Below are 20690 nucleotides of genomic sequence, written 5' to 3' on the forward strand. Positions count from 1 at the left end.
ACATTTATGATAATTAACTGCAGCAAGGTGTTACGTATCATTAACCAAAAACTAAATTACTTTCAACTTTTAATGATGTGGTTTTATGTTACCCAAAATTTATTTTATGAGATCGTTTTCTCTTAACCCTGAGACTGCCACTAGCACAAAGTTCTGCACTGCCATCTGTGTTTCTCCAGAGCAGGATGAAGGCGTTGGGGACGATTCTTAGGTCACGAAAGAGCCGAATCTGTAGTTAATTTCATTATCCTGAGACATTCATGATCACGCACTGGCGCAACGTACATAAGACAGTTTTAAACCCAAGCAAGATCCGACGCTAGCTGAATCTGTTCGCTGCAGGAATGGGCAGCTATCTCTCGGGGAAACGCGAAAACTTCCGCCGGTGCTGGCCAGTCAGAGCACTGGGTCGTATTTTTCAGTTGGACGCCTTGTGCAACTTAAGGAAATTTTGGAAATTTGTGGCAAGATCTTACGGGACTGAACTGATTAGGTAATCGGTCCTTAAGTTTATTCACTACTTAATCTAACTTACACTAACTTACAATAATTACAACACACACGCACACCCATGCCCAAGGGAGGACTCGAACCTACGACGTGGGGAGCCGCGCGAACCGTGACCTGAGACCGAACGGCTACCTCGTGCGGCTGTAGCTTCACAAAGCACTCTCTTCCCTGGCAGCACATCCAGGCGACGCGAAGTAGACACCTGTCATATGCATTTCCTATGGGCGCATTCGACAAGCAACTTTGCAGCACTATGATGAGATTGCATTCAGCGGCGAGCATTTGCGTTATATTCACGTGAATGGAAATCACGAGTGGATGGGAGTTCTTTGGATTTGCGTCCTTTTCGCGTTGCATTTTTCTTTATAAGGTGCTGCAGAAAATGTTATGCCGTTGTTCTCCCATTTGATCTCATCAAAACACGTGGTTTTCGGTAGCCTACCGCTTTCTTAGTTAAACATTCGTGCATTCAGGTGACTTACAGATTCTCGTACCAGCAAGGTCTTGTTTCAGAGATATCTCACTTAATTGCTGAATATTTTTTGTATCATTCTCGGAGTGGACATCAGGTGATTTAATATGATACTTTGAGCAGTGGGTGAGTAGTCTCATGCATATCAGGTATTAGGTTGGTTTGTAAGTTCGTAACGGTTTTGTTTTACAAGATGGTATTCTGGTGACTCTGGGTTTATTTATCGTTTGTCATTTTTCATTTGTATTTCGCTGTCGGTATTTGAGTTTACATGTTGCCATTTTGTCGTTTGCAGATAATGAGTGGAGCTGTGGATGCTAGAAAAGAAAGTGCCAAATATAGAATTTTCGACGTATTCTTCTGTTTGAGTTCAGTAGAGGGGCGATGGTAGCGGAGGCAGCCAGAAACATTTATACCGTGTATGGGGATAATCCAATTGGACGGAGCACGGCGGGAAAATGGTTTTCTCGTTTTAAGGAGGATCGTTTTGACGTTAGTGAGTATACGCGTTCAGGAAGTTCTTCTGAGTTTGATGAAGGTCATTTAAACGCATTAATCCACGGTGATCCACGGCTGTGCACTCTAGAACTAGCAAATGTGATGAACTGTGGTAATTCCACCATCATGCGACATTTGAATGCTACGGGGATGGTTCAGAAATTGGGTGTGTGGGTACCGCACGCTGTAGGTCACATGTCCCATTTGAGGATCTCTGCTTTGTCGTCATCAAGTGGTTCGCGCACCTAGCACATCTATCCTATCCTGCATAGTTACTAGTGACACGAAATGATTTCTTTATTCTAACATAAGGGAAAGTGGGAATGGTTGAAGCCTAACAAAGCAGCAACTGCCTTACAAAGAACTGCACCCGTCCACTAAAGATATTATGCACCTGGTGCAACTGGGATGCTGTTGTGTTCTACGAATTGCTTTCCCGAGGTGTAACCATTACTCCCGACATTTATTGTCAACAAATGAGACGTCTTGCAGGTGCAGTCCATGAACAGTGACCAGGAGGATTGCGTGAAGTGAGGTTGCTCCACGATAACTCCCGCCTTCATTCTGCTGGACTGAAAGAACACTATACTGGAGGTGGGTTGGGAAGTCATTCTGCACCCACCTTATTCACACGGTCTTGTGCCCACTCATTTTCAACTTTTCCCCTCTCAATCGAACAACTTCCAAGGGACTCTCTTCCCGGATAAAAATGCTCTCCAATGTGGCTCGACGAGTTCTTAGCCTCAAAATCGCTTGATTTCGAGGGTCGTGGAATGAAAAAGTTACCCCAGTGTAGGCACGCTGTTGTAAATACTGAAGGAGAATATATTTTTAATGAGTGAAATCTCTGTTATGTGTATCTGTTGCGTTTATGGACCTCATGGAAAAGCGCAACAAACTTGTGATCTGGCCCAATAGTTCTCAAACACTACATTGCGTTTGTCAACGTTTGGCCTTCAGGAATTTGTTGTCTCGAAGCTTCCTTTTCCACAAGCTCCACCATATGTGAATACTTAAGATTAGCTTCGTCCAAAAATGTACTCCATTCAGTTAGGTCCCCACCTGTTCAGCATTTTGGGGCAAACGAAAGCGAAGACGTAGTCATCGAAATTTGTTCTCACCTCACAATCTCTTAGCTTTCATATTATTAGCAACGAAAGCCAGAGATGGCATACTCATTTGCCCTGCACAAACTGAGCCTTTAAGGCCCAATTTATCACGCCTTTAGGTAGTATAGCATGATGGCTACACTTAGAGTTTTAAATCAAATCTCAGCTGTGTTACTTTCGGAGTAACACGACCTCCGGTTTTTCGCTATGTTTTGCGGACGTTTTGTCATCCCCTGAACCTAATATTTGTTGTCAGACTGAGTTAAACTGAAACTTCATAGTCTTCTATGAACACTCATATTCAGTTTCAAAAGGAGTGGCAGTGTTTTAATATTTGCAGCAAAGAACTGTTAAATAGATATCAGCTGGTTTTTCTGTGTACTGACATGACTAATCATCTCGGTTATGAATAAAGCGAATATTATCGTGTTTATCATTGGAGGGCGCAATTTGAAATTCGTATCTGTGGAGTCCAACTTGTTGCGACTGACAGCTCTTTTCAGTAGAATACGGAATGCAGCAGCAAGGGATAGGAGCTGTGGAGGCCTATATACACTCCTGGAAATTGAAATAAGAACACCGTGAATTCATTGTCCCAGGAAGGGGAAACTTTATTGACACATTCCTGGGGTCAGATACATCACATGATCACACTGACAGAACCACAGGCACATAGACACAGGCAACAGAGCATGCACAATGTCGGCACTAGTACAGTGTATATCCACCTTTCGCAGCAATGCAGGCTGCTATTCTCCCATAGAGACGATCGTAGAGATGCTGGATGTAGTCCTGTGGAACGGCTTGCCATGCCATTTCCACCTGGCGCCTCAGTTGGACCAGCGTTCGTGCTGGACGTGCAGACCGCGTGAGACGACGCTTCATCCAGTCCCAAACATGCTCAATGGGGGACAGATCCGGAGATCTTGCTGGCCAGGGTAGTTGACTTACACCTTCTAGAGCACGTTAGGTGGCACGGGATTCATGCGGACGTGCATTGTCCTGTTGGAACAGCAAGTTCCCTTGCCGGTCTAGGAATGGTAGAACGATGGGTTCGACGACGGTTTGGATGTACCGTGCACTATTCAGTGTCCCCTCGACGATCACCAGTGGTGTACGGCCAGTGTAGGAGATCGCTCCCCACACCATGATGCCGGGTGTTGGCCCTGTGTGCCTCGGTCGTATGCAGTCCTGATTGTGGCGCTCACCTGCACGGCGCCAAACACGCATACGACCATCATTGGCACCAAGGCAGAAGCGACTCTCATCGCTGAAGACTACACGTCTCCATTCGTCCCTCCATTCACGCCTGTCGCGACACCACTGGAGGCGGGCTGCACGATGTTGGGGCGTGAGCGGAAGACGGCCTAACGGTGTGCGGGACCGTAGCCCAGCTTCATGGAGACGGTTGCGAATGGTCCTCGCCGATACCCCAGGAGCAACAGTGTCCCTAATTTGCTGGTAAGTGGCGGTGCGGTCCCCTACGGCACTGCGTAGGATCCTACGGTCTTGGCGTGCATCCGTGCGTCGCTGCGGTCCGGTCCCAGGTCGACGGGCACGTGCACCTTCCGCCGACCACTGGCGACAACATCGATGTACTGTGGAGACCTCACGCCCCACGTGTTGAGCAATTCGGCGGTACGTCCACCCGGCCTCCCGCATTCCCACTATACGCCCTCGCTCAAAGTCCGTCAACTGCACATACGGTTCACGTCCACGCTGTCGCGGCATGCTACCAGTGTTAAAGACTGCGATGGAGCTCCGTATGCCACGGCAAACTGGCTGACACTGACGGCGGCGGTGCACAAATGCTGCGCAGCTAGCGCCATTCGACGGCCAACACCGCGGTTCCTGGTGTGTCCGCTGTGCCGTGCGTGTGATCATTGCTTGTACAGCCCTCTCGCAGTGTCCGGAGCAAGTATGGTGGGTCTGACACACCGGTGTCAATGTGTTCTTTTTTCCATTTCCAGGAGTGTATCTGTTCTCATGTATCACTTCTTTATTCCAAAAAAACTGAAGTAAGCAACAATTCCCTTACACACAAGAAGTGTGCCTGGTATTAAGATACAGTAATAGTAAAAATAATAGTAAAATATACTCAAAGGCAAGAATTCAGTAAGTGAAATAATTAAAAAAGAAAAGAAAAAAAAAACAGAAGCAATGTGTCGTGTCAGAAACTTCAACACGGTATCTGATCCACAAGCTCTATAAAATGAAATATATGATCATTTATAACTAAGCTGTCCCATACGGCATATTTACCGAATTTAATGTAATTTTCAATAAAGGAGAGGACGTCAGGAGTCTACCACATGGGATATCTTTAAATACAGGATGCAAAGGTACAGGCACGACCCATGCGCTCAAACTGTAAGAATTGTGCAGGCCTCAGGAGCAAAACCGAATGGAAGACTCCGTCGGCACTTCTAAGCACAGTCAGGGTCTCCTTCTCAGTTCATCTCGTGGTACAGCCTGTATGGTATGTGTTCAGGAAGGAGGAAGGTTACACTCTATAATAAAAAACTCAGCAGAGTTCTCATCGATACATTTTGAAATATGACGTACGAAATCCCGAAAGAACCACTGACGACATACACGAGGTGACAAAAGTCATGGGATACCTCCTTATATCTTCTCACCCGGCGTCGTTCAGTAGCTCCACGTGGGGTGGACTGACAAGTCATTGGAAATCACTTGCAGAAATACTGAGCTATGCCACCTCTATAGCCGTCCGTAACTGCGAAAGTGTTGCCGGTACAGGATTTTGTGCACAAAATGACCTCGACATTATGTCCCATAAATGCTCCATGTGTAACATGTCGGGCGATCTGGGTGGCTAAATCATTCGCTCCAGAGTTCCAGAATGTTCTTGAAACCAATCGCGAACGACTGTGGCCCGGTGACATGAAGCACTGTCATCCATAAAAATTCCTAGGTTGTTTGAGAACATGAAGTCCATGAATGGCTGCAAATGATCTCCAAGTAACCGAAAATAACCATTTTCAGTCAATGATCGATTCAGTTGAACCAGCGGGCCCAGACCATTCCACGTGAACACAGCCCACACTAGTACTACGGAGCCGGCCGCGGTGGCCGTGCGGTTCTGGCGCTGCAGTCCGGAACCGCGGGACTGCTACGGTGGCAGGTTCGAATCCTGCCTCGGGCATGGGTGTGTGTGATGTCCTTAGGTTAGTTAGGTTTAAGTAGTTCTAAGTTCTAGGGGACTTATGACCTAAGATGTTGAGTCCCATAGTGCTCAGAGCCATTTGAACTAGTACTACGGAGCCTCTGCCAGCTTGCACAGTGCCTTGTCGGCAACCTGTGTCCATGGCTTCGTGAGGTCTGCGCCAGCTACAGCCCTCCCATCAGCTCTTAACAACTGACCAGACCACAGTTTTCCAGTCGTCTAGGGTCCAACCGATGTGGTCACGAGCCCAGGAGAGGCACTGTGGCGATGTCAAGCTGATAACAAAAGCACTCGCGTCAAAAAATGGTTCAAATGGCTCTGAGCACTACGGAGCTTCTGAGGTCATCAGTCCCCTAGAACGTAGAACTACTTAAGCCTGACTAAGCTAAGGACATCACACACATCCATGACTGAGGCAGGATTCGAACCTGCGACCGTAGCGGTGGCGCTTTTCCAGACTGTAGCACCTAGAACCGCTCGGCCAAACTGGCCGGCACACTCGCGTCGGTAGGCTGCTGCCATAGCCCATTAACGCCAAGTTTCGTCGCACTGCCGTAACATACGTTCGACGTACGTCTCACATTGATTTCTGCGGTTATTGTACGCAGAGATGTTTGTCTGTTAGCACTGACAACTCTACGCGAACGCCTCTACATTCAGTCTTTAATTGAAGGCTGCCGGTCAGTGTGTCGTACGCGGTAACAGGTAAAGCCTGAAATCTGGTATTCTCAGCACACTCTTGACACTGTGGATCACGGAATATTGAATCCCCTGACGGTTTCCGAAATGGAATGTCCCATGCGTATGGCTCCAACGACCATTCCGCGTTCAGAGTCTGTTAATTCCCTTCGTGCGGCAATAATCAAATCGGGAACCTTTTCGTGTGAAGTACTTGGGAACAAATAACAGCTCCACCAACGCACTGCCATTTTATATCTCGTGTACGCGGTATCGCTGCCATCTATGTCTGTGCATATCACTATCCCATGACTGTGGTCACTCAGTGTAATGCAAAAGAAATACGCCGGCAAAGAAAAGAACAAAAAGTCCTACTGAGAACTCGCTGAGTGCAGCTTCAGTTTGTCGTCTGTTACGACTGTCTGTACACAGACGAAGTGATTCATTCTGTTTATTTATATTTTTTTCTTTCTGCACATTTCTGATTCGCTGAAAGGTGGACCAACACCATTCGTTACGATAAATAATGTTTCTGTTGCCTAACTGACGAGTGTTTAATATAAGGAGTGACAGAGTGCAAGTGTTAAACTACTATATTACCACTGCTGAATCCACCACTCTTGCACTTTGGTACACAATAGGACGATACAGCCAATGCAAAAGTTTAATAGTGATGTCTATCGATCTTACATGGGAATCTGTGGAAGAAAAGCATTTCTTTTCCGAGACCGAGTCTGCTAAATTTGAAGAACTACTTCGTGAGGGAGACCTTGTATCGTTTCTACTAGTCTCATCGTACATATAGTGCAGGCATCATATGGATAAGACTATTCAGGTTAGGGTGCTGCGGCCTTCATCTCTCAGACTTGCCTGATGCAGCTCTCCATGTTAGTCAGTCCTCTAGAAATCTCTTAGTCTCAATATAACAACTGCAGTCTACCACAGTTAGAACCTGCTTACTGTATTTGAGCCTTGGTCTCCGTCTATAATTTTTAGACCCCAAGTTTTCCTTAGTTACCGTACTCACTTACTGAACTTTATTAATTCGCCGGAAAACTTTTACGTAGTCACATGAAACTGACGAATTATTGATTAGTCAGGATGTCTCCAGCCAATCGATCTTTTATATTACGCAGGTTGTGCCATGAATTTCTTTTTACCCAATATGGTTCAGCTTCTCCTCAATGGTTATTTAACCTACCCACCAAATCTTCAACATTCTTGTTTAACTCCACATTTGAAAAGCTACTATTCTGTTATTATCTTAACTATTTATTGTGTATTTCCTAACATTTAAATTTACGTTCGACTTAGCTCTCTCTTTCAGAAATGCTGTTTTTCCAATTGCCCGTCTCGATTTTATTTCCTCTCTACTTTGACTGTGATTCGTTATTTTCCGGCCCAAATAGCAGAACTTATCTATTACTTTTAATGCTTCACTTCCTAGTCTACTTCATTCAGCATCACCTGATTTATATCTACTGTATCTCATTACCCTTATTTTGCATTCCTCGTGATGACTGGGTGTTGTGTGCTGTCCTTAGGTTAGTTAGGTTTAAGTAGTTCTAAGTTCTAGGGGACTGATGACCATAGATGTTAAGTCCCATAGTGCTCAGAGCCATTTGAACCATTTTTTAAATTTTGCATTCATCTTATAACCTCTTTACAAGACGCTATCAATTTCGTTCAACTGATCTTCCGTGTCATTTGGCGTCTGTGACAAAATTACAACGTCGTTGGCAAACCTCAGTATTTATTTCTTGTCTCTTGAGTTTTTACTATCCTCCATCATGGACTGTACAGTGACTTTATGGACAGATTTAGTGACACAGAGCTTCTCTTATTTTGTGTATCTTCTTATTTCCGTATGGTTAAACAAATTGTTATATTAAATGAGAGTTCTGTTAGAGATATTGAGAGTTATTTTGTAGTAAGTGAAACATTCGTTCGATATGCCTGTGTAACTGTGCACTGGTAGGGGTGTGTATCATTATTCGGCCCCCTGCAGGGGCTGCATGGACCCCCGCGCTCTGATCTGTCTACCAATGGTTTCGGCACGCGCAACGCGCTGTCGATACAGCCGCCCCACAGCATGCTCACGAAGCCACTCCACAGGGTGTTCCTCGAGTAGACCGGCGTGGGATGAAACTGCTGGCAACTGTCAATGGAAAACGTTTCGTAAATGCAGTTATTTGAAGCAGTGCGGAACGGAAAGAAGTGTAGACTAAAGTTAATATGTGGTTAGTTATTGCGTCTTACTATCGAATTCCCTTCACGGTTAGAAGACTAAAATGAGCCCGCAGAAGTCAATACATTTTGGGTCTTCTGTGAACAGATAAGAAAAGACTAACTCATGATCCGTTATTAACGATTGTGGTAAAATTCAATTTTGGTGTTGCATGTTAATTTACTGCTGTTGTAATATCGTCTGACAACTTCTTTGTTATTGTACCAGATCTGGAAAAAGGAAGGATGATAGATTAGGCTTCAATAACTTGCCCACCCGATGTCATTCGAGATCGAGTAACAGCTCAAATTGCGAAAGGAATACTGCTGTGCCCATTTAAGGGAAAAATGCCGAGATTTCCCTTAAGCAATTTCGGAGAACCTACATTTGGATGGCTGGGCGGGGTTTCGAACCGTCTTTCTCCCGAATGCTAATCCATTGTCTTACCAATGCGCCACCTTCCTCATTATCAGAGCTGGACATGGGATTCAGTAATAGAGATATTTCTTTGAATCATGGGCCCCTCCCTCTAACATATTACAAAGGCTAATCAAACTCGAACGTTACTTACACTTACAAAACAGAGCTAAAATAATTACACTGTCACAAAAATCGAAGATTGACACGTAATTCATGTTGCCGATATTTTACCATTGAGAGAAATAGCACATTTTCCCCTTTTTGGTTATTGATACAAAACTGCAAATCGGTTTGATATGTTGTTAGCAGTTCTAAAAGCCGCGAGGAGTGAAAGGACCAAGTCCAAAGAGAATTCCCAACAACAAAGTTTATTTACCAGGCATCAAAACAACCAAAACACTGGTAACAGCACAGGCCCAATGATATCACAACTTATTGACTGTTCAAATAATGTGTCAATTCAGAAGTTCAGAAAAATCTTGCAAAGCAATAAGATTAACGTTTACGACTATATAATTTAAGTCAAGTGGCAGACATTTCCTTCAATAAAAGAATTTTTTCTTTTTTTTAAAAAAAAACTTTGAAATTATGCTTTAGCTTATGACAAAACATTTGCCTAATGCAGATTTTTTTGAGAAATGGCTTCACAGATAATCTACTTCTGCAGTGGAAATACTTTAACCAAAATTATTTAACATAGGAGAAACAAGCCCGGGAGATTCGAAAGGGGTTGAAATTCTTTGAGTAGTTTAAAACACTAAAAACATTATTTACAAGCTACAGTTTTAAAATCAGAAAAAAAGAGGTAGATCACACGCATTAGTTACAGCAATGCTCAAACTTAGCAGCCTTCCGCGGTCATAGACTCACTTAGCTAAACTGGTCACGCGGCAACGCATGAGGTGCAGCCAAGCCGGCTTACGAAACAACAAATTCTATAACAGACCAAATAAAGTGTTAGAACTTTTCCATGAAAAATGTTGAATCAGATATTTTTACAGCCTTGCGAACAGTCAGTAAACCCGAAGTTTCTAAAGCAAATCGCAATACTTTAAAGCACGTAAGACATTTTAATTGCAACTTTAACCATCAAACTATTTAAATAGGAAACTTACTGCGCAAAGCATTAAAACCACAGCTCATAGAATTACGATAAAATTACACCTTGAAAACTACAGTTAAAACGGCGCGCACAGTTGAGCAGAGGTAAACATTACGTAATCAAGTATTTCTAAAGCAACAGTTGCCAGTAATTTGACTTACAATTAAGGCTATACATGCTTCTATTCAATGCAACATACTTCCAACAACATAACAGACTTTACCGCCGTCGCGCTTGTAGTACTTGCCCGGCATTTAAATTAACAGATATTACTCCAGCAAAATTCCCGGACGGAAGCTCTACACATTTGAACAATGTGCACAGCTCACGTAATAGACTCAGGTAGTACTTGTAAGCAAAACGGCACCTACAGGAGCGGAACTCCCACACACAAAACGCGACAACACATCCGAGGTACTATAGCTTAGCGCGAACGTCTTGAAGGGCAACCCAACAGTTAATCGTACACGAATGATCTTGGAAGAGAGAACAGCCTGCCCACCAAAATTAGCCAGCATCTGTGGCCGAGCGGTTCTAGGTGCTCCAGTCGGGAACCGAGCTGCTGCTACGGTCACAGGTTCGAACCCTGCCTCGGGCATGGATGTGTGTGATGTCCTTTGGTTAATTAGGGGACTGATGACCTCATATGTGAAGTCCCATAGTGCTTAGCGCCATTTGAACCATTTTTTGAACCAGAATTAACACAGTTGAAGGTGGCAGCGGCAGTCAGAAATCTTGGCACGGTGATAGGATGCAGACTGTTGTATTCAGGCCTCTGCTCGGCTGCACTGTCCTCCAGACGTAGCAAAGTCCCAGTTCCGCCACGTCGTCCTCTCACAAGTGTTGCTCTCGTTCTTAGCTGAAACAAAATCCTAGCTCACAGGGCCTACCACCAACCACGGCACGACTACTACTGCAACAACGACGATTCACAGTGTCACTGCTCTCTCTCGGTAACCAGCGTACCTTCCAACACGTGTCGCTGCTGCGTTCACTACACTTTCGAGTGTTTTTTTCCTTTATTGAGTTTCGATTCCCCCTGTAGGGGGCGGGCTGGAAGCAGCTTATTACGCCGCTCTTCAGCCTCCAGAAATTTTAAACCATAAGAAGATAATAAACAATAAAAGCAGGTGATAAAACGGTGACTTAAATTGTAAAATGGTAGTAATTTGTGGAAGTTAAAACATAAAAAAAGGATTGGCGATGCTAATAAAATTCACAGGAAACAGACAGGTAAAATAGTAGACAGAGAATTTAAAAAAACACGGTGGCAGTCTGGTTTCTGTTCGCAAGAGATATAAAAAAATCACACACAGTGACAGTATGATTTCAGTTCGCAACACTTCGAGAAAGACGCACAACACTTAACACTCACTTAAAACACTGAACAAAAAGCTTGGCATGAAGATGACACACCACAGGCAAGGGCAGATGGGGGCGACCTGGACAGATGAGGGGAAAAAAGGGGTGAGGAGAGGAAAAACGAAGTGGGGTGGGGGGGGGGGGAACTGACAGAGGGAGAGGACTCATAAGCGGGGGCCCGGCAGACGCGAGAGGGAGTGGGGAAAGGCATAGGATGGGAATGCAAAAGGAATTGCTGGAGAGAAAGGAGGCAGAGAGAGAGTAGACATTCAAAAAACAGGATGAAGGGGAGGGAGAGGGAGTCCGGGAACAGGACAGAGGGCCACGTGGGATTAGCCGAGCGGTCTATGGCGCTGTAGTCATGGACTGTGCAGCTGGTCCTGGCAGAGGTTCGAGTCCTCCCTCAGGCATGGATGTGTGTGTTTGTCCTTAGGTTAATTTAGGTTAAGTAGTGTGTAAGCTTACGGACTGATGGCCTTAGCAGTTAAGTCCCATAAGATTTCACAAACATATGAACATTTTTTTGAAAAGGACAGAGGAAGGGAGGGGGAGGTGAGGATCAGAGTTGATAGGAGGGATACATGGAGGGAGAGAGAGCATCATCCGGGAGGGGGAGTCGACAGAAGCCAACTTGCGAAAGGAGATGAAGGGCATAGAGGTGGAGTGTAGGGGGGACACAATGGTGTAGGCGCAGCAGAGGTTGGGGGTTGGAGAGGAGAGGAGCAACCAGGGGATGAGGGGGATCAAGACAGTGGGAGGTGTAGAGGACGTGGATATGTTCGAGGGAAAGGAGCAGATGAGGGAAAGGAATCAGGTCATAGAGGATCTGCGTTGTGGACACTTTCGAATTGTTCCGAGCGCTCCTAAATAGGTGATCACGACCATTTGCACCGCGGCAAAGCACAGGTGCGAGGAATAGCTGACACAATAATCATTCTAGAGATGTTACAGGTCACGGTTATATTATAATGTTATTTAACGGTCATAGTGAAGACCCGTACGGTTATCGCTGCATTTAGCGGGTGGCGCAATAAAAAATGAGAGAAAAGGGAATTGCTAGATTACATCTAAATCGTCAAACCATTGACGTTGTTAAAAGGTTCACCAACAGTTGACTCTCAACCAAAAATAAAGAGGCGACAAGAATATAGTGACATTTCTCAGTTATAGGAGTATTCTTCCCTCGTTTTTGTGGTCCTACTAATATTACAATGATAGGTTGCCAGTTATTGCCCAAGTGGTGATCCCCATTAAAACGAAGTCTGAGTAGGCACGAGCCTGGTTTCACGTGCAGTTATGCGTCAGCAAGGTGAAATTTCCCTGGGACTTGCTGCAAGAGACGTTTTTAAATAGATAGCGGCCTTCTCACGTTATAGGTCCATTTCGAGGAGACAGCCCACACTGCCCATATCTTTGTACTCTGCTTCCAGTCCACATGGATCCATAGTTTAGGTGCCATATAGGTCGAAATATTTACTGGATGCTGAAGCAACTAATTATTTTGTCTCTTCTCTCTCTCTCTGAACTCATGAATCACTTTCGACACCGGTCAATTTGTGTGTTCAGTAATCTAAGCCATATCATCAGTAAACTTTCTTGTAGATTTATGTGAAAATTTATGCACTCTTTAACACCTTTTCAGCGCTTTTGTTGTCCAATCGTTGTGGATGATTGTCTGTACGTTACACGAATATAATATTTATGGTATTGTTTAGTTTTCGAGTCTAACTACAACATCCCTCTAGCCATCGTTTATAGAGCATCATTCTGTCCTAAATTTTTATATTAAACTCTGATTATACCATTGCAATTGGGTGGAAATGGTGGGCATAAATTCACTCTCGCAGTGCGAAAAGAAATCTGTTGCTTTGGGGTATCATGGTCCTGACAGCAAACTTTCGCGACGGTTCCTACTTTTACTACAACTTGACTACGAGCAGAGAATGCTTTAGATTCTATCCCATCTGATCAGGAGGTGCATTTTTACAGTCATTTAAGTGTTACTTAGTTGTTGCAGCCGCATGTAGTAAGCGTTGCTTTATGCAGTAGATAATGGCACAGCAGAGGCAGCCGGCGATTGCGGCATTGCGAAGTAGGCGTGGCACAGATAGCCTTGCTGACAGTTGCATCCTACCAACCGGCTGACGCAAGGACGCACGCAGACCGAGCGAAGCCTGGTGAGTGCTGAGTAAGGGAAGTGAGGCCAGCATGCTAAGTTATGCTGCAATATACTGCGGGAGAAATAACAAGAAGCTGCCACCGAGGGTAAAAACCGTCCTCCTGTCGGATATAAATAGTGGAGCGCAGGCAGCAACAGGGAGAAACCATTAGGAAGCAGTTCGGATCTGAGGACGGACGTGATCCGTATCCAAATGTTCAATCTTCGTAGGTGACGATTCCGGAAGTCTGTTCCAGCTCGCAGGAGTCATCCGTTCGCCGCCAGATGTCTACTTCAGCTCTGGGGGTCGGCCCGGGTTCGGTCGGCACCATGGCTGACTAACTCCAGCGAAAACTTCCAGCGCGGTCTTGGGTACAAGCGCCGCCGGGGACTGACGCCCGGACCCCACGGCAACCCGGTCCCACGGCGCGTGGTCCGTCCATGACGGGAGCTCGCGGACATCGCGACTGACGGCTTCCCAGCCACTGGTGCAGCAGGCGGCGGCAGCTGACCTCACGGCGGCGCGGCTCGGTGGGGGTGCCATACTGGGCTGCCGAGCGGCGACGAGTTCACCTCAACCACAGGGCATCCTGACTTCAGCGGAGCACTGGTGGCGCGCGTTGCGCGCATTGTCGGAGAATCTACACAGCAGCAGCCAGGCGGAAGGATCCGCAGGGCTGGGCAGCGACGACGAGGGAGAAATTGTAAAGAAAGCTCAATAAATAATTGTAAAACTCCACGCCGTCTCAGTCCTTAGCGCAGCCACTGTGTCTGCTGCTAACAAGTACTGCAGAAGTCGTAACAAGTAGCAAACGGCCATAACAAGTACTGCAGAAGTCGTAACAAGTGGCCATCTGACATATGCTGAATACGTCAATGGATTTATGACTACCTTTCTGTCCTTCTGCAGTAGAAAATTATTAGTAAAGCTACATGTTGTTGATATTGACACCATGTTACCGATTATGTAACTAAAAGTGTCCCTTTTTGGTGGACATGGGAAGAAGAATTTTTGGAAATCAAAAGAAATCTCTCAGTAAGAGATGACACATTTGGACAGGTGCCCTTCTTGATATACACTCCTGGAAATGGAAAAAAGAACACATTGACACCGGTGTGTCAGACCCACCATACTTGCTCCGGACACTGCGAGAGGGCTGTACAAGCAATGATCACACGCACGGCACAGCGGACACACCAGGAACCGCGGTGTTGGCCGTCGAATGGCGCTAGCTAACGCAGCATTTGTGCACCGCCGCCGTCAGTGTCAGCCAGTTTGCCGTGGCATACGGAGCTCCATCGCAGTCTTTAACACTGGTAGCATGCCGCGACAGCGTGGACGTGAACCGTATGTGCAGTTGACGGACTTTGAGCGAGGGCGTATAGTGGGCATGCGGGAGGCCGGGTGCCCTCACGTGGGGCGTGAGGTCTCCACAGTACATCGATGTTGTCGCCAGTGGTCGGCGGAAGGTGCACGTGCCCGTCGACCTGGGACCGGACCGCAGCGACGCACGGATGCACGCCAAGACTGTAGGATCCTACGCAGTGCCGTAGGGGACCGCACCGCCACTTACCAGCAAATTAGGGACACTGTTGCTCCTGGGGTGTCGGCGAGGATCATTCGCAACCGTCTCCATGAAGCTGGGCTACGGTCCCGCACACCGTTAGGCCGTCTTCCGCTCACGCCCCAACATCGTGCAGCCCGTCTCCAGTGGTGTCGCGACAGGCGTGAATGGAGGGACGAATGGAGACGTGTCGTCTTCAGCGATGAGAGTCGCTTCTGCCTTGGTGCCAATGATGGTCGTATGCGTGTTTGGCGCCGTGCAGGTGAGCGCCACAATCAGGACTGCATACGACCGAGGCACACAGGGCCAACACCCGGCATCATGGTGTGGGGAGCGATCTCCTACACTGGCCGTACACCACTGGTGATCGTCGAGGGGACACTGAATAGTGCACGGTACATCCAAACCGTCATCGAACCCATCGTTCTACCATTCCTAGACCGGCAAGGGAACTTGCTGTTCCAACAGGACAATGCACGTCCGCATGAATCCCGTGCCACCCAACGTGCTCTAGAAGGTGTAAGTCAACTACCCTGGCCAGCAAGATCTCCGGATCTGTCCCCCATTGAGCATGTTTGGGACTGGATGAAGCGTCGTCTCACGCGGTCTGCACGTCCAGCACGAACGCTGGTCCAACTGAGGCGCCAGGTGGAAATGGCATGGCACGCCGTTCCACAGGACTACATCCAGCATCTCTACGATCGTCTCCATGGGAGAATAGCAGCCTGTATTGCTGCGAAAGGTGGATATACACTGTACTAGTGCCGACATTGTGCATGCTCTGTTGCCTGTGTCTATGTGCCTGTGGTTCTGTCAGTGTGATCATGTGATGTATCTGACCCCTGGAATGTGCCAATAAAGTTTCCCCTTCCTGGGACAATGGATTCACGGTGTTCTTATTTCAATTTCCAGGAGTGTATTTAAGCACCATTCTGCATCAGAAATGCAACTTCAAAGCACAGATAAAATCCAGAATGGAACAGGATAGAAAATACTCGTGCATGTGAAAATTCTTATGAGATCCTACCTTAGTTTCCAACTGAGAATCCGAATGTTTCCATACTACGTATTCTCTGTTCCCCTTTGTTGTGTGAAGTTCGGCCTTGGGTCCACCTAAAGGAAAGCAAATTGAAAATTTATAAATGTATATCTTCAGATTTTGCGTATGCTCTTCATATCGAAAATTTCAAATATCGAGGCCCTTCATCGGATGAGAAAGGGAAACGACCTGCCACATATTGTACAGCAAAGGAAGACACAGTACTTGGAGATATTACGAGTGGAGACAGGTATGAATTATTCCAGATTATTATTGGAGATAAACGGCAAAAGGTCCCTTGGAAGACGGAGACACTCGTGGCTCCGGTTAAAATAAACACTGAACTGCTCTAAAACGGAAACAACCTGCACTGACAAGAAATAATTTGGGATTGTTCCTCTTCGTTTAAAATTTGAGCTGTCAGTGGGCCATGTTTGGGTAGCAAGATGGCTTCTAGAGAAACAGGACATTTGAGAGGTGTGACTAGGTTGGGGACCAAGCCATCGCTGTGAGGAGGAAAGAGTAGGAAATCTTTGGAAGGGAAGAAGGAGTCCTGATGCGGAGCAATATAGGGCGTGGGTTATATCTGGTAATAATGATAACGTTAGAGAAGAAACTGGATGACTTTTTCATTTAACAGTTATTTTTCTGCTTTCAGGAGGTGAGCTGCCAGCGACCAAATTGGCTGCTCCTCAGACCTCGATTTACGTAATTTACAGTTTAAAGAAGTAAGAAAGTACATTAAGTAATTTTCATAATACGATGATATTAATATACTGTGAAACGTACCCTTAGAAAAATTTATGAATTACTGTGCTGATAAACCTCTTACATTATTTGCTTTTCAAACAGCTGAGCAAAACTGAACGTACTCAAACATTCAGTAAAGTGACACACAATATTTTTAGCGCAACGCAATCTGACTTTCAAAAATACCTACAAAAGAATGGCCCTGACTAACATTAACCTATACCTTTCACAAATCACTTACCTCACAAAAATCTTCGTTACTCGAACTACTGCAATACAGCGAGCGCCACTACTGCCAGCTAAATAAAAGATTCAAACTACTGAAGGCACTAACTACTGATAGGCATAGTTAGCAAATGAAAGATTTTGATAGAGAACAAACAATGTATTTACCTTAATAGTGTTGAAAAGTCATAATATACATAGCAGTTCATGACATCCAGTCTTACAAATTTCAAAACTCCGCCATTTCTCTCCCCACATCCACCACTGCTGGCGGCTCACCTCCAACTGCGCAACGCTACGCGCTGTTAACAGCCAACTGCCCAACCTTACAATGGCCAACAACAATGCAAACCTGCCACAGACTTCACACAGCACAGCCAGTGATTTTCATACAGAGCGCTACGTGGCGTTACCAGTAAGAAAACCTAAACAGCCTACTTACATAGCCCCCATGCTCCCCACAAAAAATTTTACAAATTGTTTTGCGCAGTGGCCAATACAGATTTGAAAAAAATTTTCATAATTACAATAACAAAGAAATCATATGCACACACTTATTGATACAATGTTGGTCAAAAGCTAAAATTTTCTCACAGTCCATAAAGACAGTACTGATCATTCATCACAGTAAAATTGCAATGTTTTTCTCAAAGTCTGCGCAGTAAAAGAAAATGCACATGGAAGTAGTGGAATTCCATGCAGTCTTGAAGAAGTAGTGTTGTCCTTCCAACGGAAAGACAGTGCTGACTCTTGACATGCAGACAGATAATGAGCCACAACAGAGCAAACCCACAGCAGAGTCAGTCGAAGTTTTGAAGAATATTGGTAGGTAGGTCCTCACAGAGCAGACCCACTGTAGTCCTGGTAGAGAGTATGGTATTGGTGGGCCACCAAAGGTGCAGACCCACTGTAGTCCTTGCAGAGATAATGGTATTTGCGAGTCATCAAAGGTGTAGACCCACTGTAGTCCTTGTAGAGATGGCCAGCAGCCATCTGCTGCGACTGTGCAGGTGCACAATCACCATCAAAGAGTCTTGCGGACAATATAGGAAGTCCATAAACCACCACTTGTGCACTCACAAAGTTTCTGGAATTGTCCTTAGAAGTCTTGCAGACAATATAGCAAGACCATAAACCACCACTTGTCCACTGACAAAGTTTTTGGAATTGTCCTTAGAACCACCAATGCTGTTAATCAGTCCCTTGCTGAATTATTAACACATGTGCAAACACTATCAGTCCCTACTTCTCACATATTGTCCATATACTATGACCAACAGAAATGTGTGCAGTGAAATGAATGCTTACAAGTTACTTAAGTTGATTAAACTGCTGTCAATTACAATTTTATAACATGAGAATACAATTACAGAGATACAGAAAACATCATTAAAAATATAATAATACAGATAACATATGTAGTAATACGGACTTTACAAAAGAATCGAAATAACATATACATCAGTGTTACAGGAATCATGACATAAGTACACACATAAAAGATCAGAATAACTTTCGAAACATCAACTTCATACATGAGCATTAAAACAAAACAGAATAAATAATGTCTAAACATCTTTACAAAGTAAATAACATATTATTAGAAAAATTCTACAACACAACTCTCATCAGATAAACACATAAAGACAGGAAGAAAACAAATACACAAGGGTACATGAACACATAGAGGGATAATACAAAAGGAAAGGACAGGGTTTGTTTTCAGTGTAACATTTGGTTCTGCAGTCCAACCCAAAACTTCATTCCATAGATCTTTCCTCTTATTTCAACATTTGTTTCGACCAAAAAAATCCTATCCAAGCATGCTTTCTGTATTTATATGTTCACATATTTCTTACCTCATTATTTATTTTCCATTATCTTACCTCATCATTTATTTCCAAGAAAATCCTACCTAAACCTGTTGTCCCTAAACCCTACATTTTTGTTCATATCCTCTTTCAAAATACTTTTTTGGCCAAACCATTTTCTTATAGCTTCTCAATGCATTTCTTCCAATTCATCACAACTCGTTCTCACATATAGCCTACCCCATCTTAAGCTAACTTAAATCTACTGAGCTCAGATGCTAAACTAAGGGACAAGGCAATGCAGCAGCACAAAACAATTAACACAAACAGCAATGACAAAAAAAAAAATGGAAATTGGCAAAGCAAGCTACAGTAAATGTAATAACTTATGTCTAAACATGACATAGGTGAAGCAGAAAAAATAGTACACTAAAGATGGCCATGTCTAATACCTATGTCACATCTTAGTGTCTATGTAATTAAAGTGGTGCACCACAACAACTTATTGTAAAAAAATATTACCATGTACTTGAAAAGAAAATTATGTATGCAGTTACTGTTACTAGCCCCTTCCTATTGTTCTTTCCTTTCCAAGTGCTCCTTTTTTGAAGAATGTGGATCACAAAATGATTATTTAATAGATCTGTTGACAGAAAGTGTTCACATTAGCAAATGCATTTTATTTTATTTTATAAAACCAATGCTGCAACACAGCTGGAAACTAGATATCAAATGAAATAAGCAACTATGAAAAGCAAAGCATAAAAATATCATTCAACAGTCATGCGACATTTCATAAGTTAGTATAAATTCTCTCAACTCTCGTAGAAAGACGATTGTCATAATCAGGTGTGCAGATGTAAGTATCTTTCCAAGTAATGAGCGTGTCGTATTTGCGATGCTTTCTACAAAGGAATTTCAATAGCGAGGATAATGACCTCTTTTTTTCTCCACCTAATGGCTTTCTTTTGTCAGACGACTACCTCTCAGCTGGGCGCCCAAAACGCATTACGTCAAGGTCACTTACCTTCCTTACTGAAATATTTACGACAGCAGTTTCTGCTACAGTGGCAGTCTCATATAAAAAAATTTCACAGGTTGAGAATTTGTGTTACAAATGTGTAGAAACAAAATCCTATAAATATAACAGTGTGCAAAAAATTTTCGGCGCCATTGTGATACATTCACGCATTTACACACATTTCATAAATCTTAAAGTATGATTCTTGGTTTCCAACATCCTTTTTCACAAACCAGAGTCCCTACAAAGGAATTTCAATAGCGAGGATAATGACCTCTTTTTTTCTCCACGTAATGGCTTTCTTTTGTCAGACGACTACCTCTCAGCTGGGCGCCCAAAACACATTACGTCAAGGTCACTTACCTTCCTTACTGCAATATTTACGACAGCAGTTTCCGCTACAGTGGCAGTCTCATATAAAAAAATTTCACAGGTTGAGAATTTGTGTTACAAATGTGTAGAAACAAAATCCTATAAATATAACAGTGTGCAAAAAATTTTCGGCGCCATTGTGATACATTCACGCATTTACACACATTTCATAAATCTTAAAGTA

This window comes from Schistocerca nitens, chromosome 2 (genome assembly GCF_023898315.1).
Source record: "Schistocerca nitens isolate TAMUIC-IGC-003100 chromosome 2, iqSchNite1.1, whole genome shotgun sequence".
Taxonomy (NCBI): domain Eukaryota; kingdom Metazoa; phylum Arthropoda; class Insecta; order Orthoptera; family Acrididae; genus Schistocerca; species Schistocerca nitens.